Raw genomic sequence first — 4,719 nt, forward strand, 5'->3', positions numbered from 1 at the left:
CATCTTTTGCTTGCACGTTAAGTAAAGCTGCTAAAAGTACAGTACAGTGAAAATGCCCTTGAGTTAAAGAAATAATAACAAGAAGATCAATATTCTTCTTATATGCTCTGAATGATCATTATGGGAGAAAATTTAATCTGCTTTTGGTGAGAACTGAATGTGCAAAACAACAAACCTTCAAAATTGACATTGCTCCACTCATTTCCTTATTTCACTCTGTTTTCTTCCCTCTTGGTGTAGGATGGCTCATTTTTTTATCAGGAAATAAGACTACATGATGACATTCAGAAATAGGAATGTCATTACCCATACCACTCAGGGCAAACTTTTGGGAACATTCAACAAATTATTCCAAAGCTACTGATTCCAAATAATTTCTCATACTTTTCTCCATAGTGATGCATTTGGTATTTACAGGAAATTAGTCCCCTTTTCTTGTCCATCCCTTCCACTCTAATTTTTTGAGATCACAATTCTAGACGGAGAATTTCCCTGTTGAATACAGATTTGTAGTATTTTATACGTGTTTATTTAAATGGAAACATAACTGAACAACTTCCATCAGGGGAAAAAAAATATTTTCCCAGGGTCAAGATTTCTTCAGCCTTCTCAGATGGTTTTCAGAACTTGTAAATGCTGTAGATTCACTAGGAATTTTAAGCATAGCCAACGAAACCTATCATTAAACTTTTTAAGGCTCACTCTATAAACTTGGTTTATAGAAGGTCTGCATATTTGTAAGTATCCTGCTCAGCAGTGGTAAATTAGAACAATTGGTTTTTGAACAGATGGAAATTAAAGCTCTGGCAAGATGTGCTCTAACTGGCTGGGCCTAATCACTAGTCTTGCAGCAGTATTTTAGGCTAATAAAAATTTCTAAGGAGACGCTTAAAACGAAGGACCTCCACATACAAAAGTTGATCTGGAAGTTATGAGAATGTGGATAACAGCAGCAAGGCTATCTCTCTCAAGAAGGGTCCACAGCTAATGAAAGGTGCTTATTATCACATATGCCACTTGGGAATCCAAAGTTAAGGCAAATCTAAAAGCATTATTCATCATGCACCTGTGCTGAAGTGTGCAACCCATTTAAGCAGGTCAAACATCACCACTCTGGTCCACAGAACCACCATGAATAGCTTTTTATGGCAAGCTTGGGGAAAAACTTTTGGGAGGTTTCCACTTCCGGGGAACTTCAAAGAGATCCTGATTTCACTCAGACAAGCTGCCTGAAATGGTCTGTTTCAGTCCAGATTTGTCTGGATCAAACAACTTTATTGTTGGGTCCCATTTTTACAAAGCAGAGTGAATGGAATTAACCTGTCTTTCATGTGTTTTGTTAGGCGAAAACATTCGGTTTTGGAATAACAAGAATCTTACTCCTTATACCACCACGAACTGTTTCCTCTAGTGAAACCACTTGTATTTATTTGGCTGATATTTAAAAAACACTAGACATATACTTAATTTGACTTTTGACTGATCCCTCCTTGGAAGCACAACAAGGAGAATTTAGCCAATCTTCCCTGAATATTCAAGTGGCAGTGATCATTCAGAAGCCTCTGTTTTGGACTCTTCATCTTGATTACTAACCTACTCATGTTTTTCAGAAAATGGCTTATCATCACTCAGGGGTCCTTTGAAGTTTCAGGTAATGGAGCTTGACAGTGAAAGTATTGCTCAGGACTCCAGTGGCAGAGCCAAAAAAAGTGGGCGATGATTAGCGTAGATCAAATAAGAGTTGCGCGGATAGCAAATTTAAAGGAAGCTCTGATACAATTGTACTGACCTGAATGACTAGCTGTTCTTATTTTTATTTGTAAGCAGTCTTGGGTCCATGTCAGGGGAAAAGGTGGGGTATAAATATACAACAATAACAACAACAACAACAACAACAACAACAACAACATCATGATGTAATGATTGCCCCTGGTATGGATATAGAAGGAACATCAGGTTGTAGACTCCAGCACAATAGTAACCAGGTCTACTCAGAAGTAAGCCCGATTGAATTCAACAGGGCTTACTCCCAGATATGTTTGAGATTGTATTATAGAGCAGTAGTGGGGAACCTCTGTCCCATAGGACAATCTTGACCCTCTGGGTTCTCCAATTTGGCCCATGAGACTATTTTATCAAAGCCACACCCACCTGTCAATCAGGCTACATCACTCCAATGGGCAGATGATGTCAGCTGATGGGCAGAGCATGGGATTCAGTTCTGTGTTGGCTGCACATACCAGTTCCCCGCAGGAATTGTTTAGGGTTTCAATTCTGTTCAGTTTGGCTGCACAAACCAGTTTCTCCTGTGTTGGATGCACATAACAGTTTCCAACAGGGAACTAGCTCATGCAGCTAAACTGGGCAAGATTCATCAGCCTTTCAAAAAAGCCAGGGTGTCTAATGACAACCAGAAATTCTGGTCTACAGCCTGACCTTGTGAAGAGGTGTCGCAGTAGAACTAGGAGACCCACACCTTCTTCCATGTCACTAACAAACTGCGCGCGCTATTCTTTCAAATGCTTCACTTTTCTTTGGCAGAGAAGTTGGAATGGATTTTCACATCCGGAATAGGAAAAGGCAGCTGAGTAACTGAGAAAAGTGCACTCCTTTTGTCTGCACAGTCGATGGATCAGCTTCAGTAGACACTGTTCTCAAAGAAGTGGGGACAAGATTGCCAAATAATAATTTAAAGGCACATGGTGTTGTTGAGCTCCTGAATCCAAGCACATCTATACCCCTATAATGTCACTTCCAGACAACCTGTTTACTAGCATTCATCCTGATCTGCCTGCAGGGAGAGCAGACATTGAGTATTCGTTCTGATTTGTTTACAGAGAAGGTAATGATGTTGTGCCAAGCAAACTTCCCCCAAACTTTCAGGCGCATTTTCCTATCACTTTTTGGGAAAAGTCCAATTCTTAGGGGAAGTAGGTTTGTTGTGGAGGAGTCCCAACAACTTTTAGTAATCCAAATTATGGCTAGCAGCTGTAATATGGTTATTAGCCACATAATGGCTATGAGCTGTAAAGAGATTTCCCCATATATTTGTCTAAAAAGGTAAGGGACCCCTGACAGTTAAGTCCAGTCGCATATGACTCTGGGGTTGCGGCGCTCATCTCACTTTACAGGCCGAGGGAGTCGGCGTTTGTCTGCAGACAGTTTTTCCAGGTCATGTGGCCAGCATGACTAAGCCGCTTCTGGCACAACAGAACACTGAAACCAGAGCAGCGCACGGAAACACCACTTACCTTTGCGCCGGAGCGGTACCTATTTATCTACTTGCACTTTTTGGCGTGCTTTCGAACTTCTAGGTTGGCAGGAGCTGGGACCGAGCAACGGGAGCTCACCTCATTGCGGGGATTCAAACCGCCGATCTTCTGATCAGCAAGCCCAAGAGGCTCAGTGGTTTAGACCACAGCACCACCTATAAAGTTAACATGGGGCCCGGCTACATGTGACTTTGAAACATGTGGAGGATTTGCCTTGTCTTCCCATACCATCATCTCTACAAATAAATCTGTCTTTTAAAGCTCCTATATGGCATGGGAGAACAGCTACCACTGGCACCTATGGAGGCTTTATGCACCTGCCAAGTAGCAGCTTCAGAGGGGCAATATTAATCACTATTGCAGAGTGGAAGGAAAGACCCCCCCCATCCCATTTATTTATGTATATATTGATCGACTGCGGAAAAAAGAAGAACCTCAAAGCGGTTCACAAAAAGAATAAAACAATGAAATTATCAGTAATCAGTAACAATGAAATCATCATTGTGCTGCTATGATTAGAGTCCCCAGCTGCTATCAGCTGTAGAAGAAAAACACACTCTTAGGCCACTTGTTTAATGTCAAGTGTAATTTGACACTAGACTTCTGGTCACCACCACCTCTTGTAGCCATGAATTGCATATATTAATTGTGAATTGGGTGAAAAAGTACTTTCATTAATGCCACTTAGAAAATAACATCCAATGTTATTTCCTGGCTTTAATTATACAGACACTTGCAATGCAGCATTATTAAGTTCATCTGCATGGCATGCTAGTGTTTGGAGAATAAATGACCCATATTGAATTAGTTCTGATTACTAGAAGCAAAGAGGGTCTCTCATATAGCAGGCCACCTTGAACACAGTGCTGCCTCCTGTGGATTATCGCAGACAGTCCTGACTTGGAAGATGCAGACAGAAAGCAGACACAAGTCATTTCCTCTGCATTTGCGTAGCTGCATACCCTATACAGGGTTGCCTTGAAACTTATCCAAATGATATGAAGTCAGTAGAAGACTGCTGGGAGGTATCACATGAGAACAGATCTTCTTGTGACATTTCCTGTCCATCCTGCTTGTAGCTGGAGTGGAAATAATGGCAACTGCAGCCTTTTCTAGAGCGATCATGATAGCTTTTATGGCTGCCACAACTGGATGGAAATAACAACCCAGTTGCATAACGTTGATAAATTTCAAAGTGTATCTATTCATTTATTTAATTCCATTTGTGCATCACTTTCCATCAAATATCTGGAAGCGATCTTAAAAGAAAAACAATGCCACATTTTGATATATAAAAGCCATTAGAACAATTAAAAGACAATGACCAACACATTTATATGTAAGAAAGATAAAAATGCTTCCATGCATAAAAAGTTCAGCAAGTTTTGCTAAAAATGTGTTATTCTTTTTTCTCCCCCTTTTGTAAAGCGTTCTACAACCTGCAAGA

Source organism: Podarcis gaigeae (assembly GCF_964106915.1).
Source record: "Podarcis gaigeae genome assembly, chromosome: 5".
Taxonomy (NCBI): domain Eukaryota; kingdom Metazoa; phylum Chordata; class Lepidosauria; order Squamata; family Lacertidae; genus Podarcis; species Podarcis gaigeae.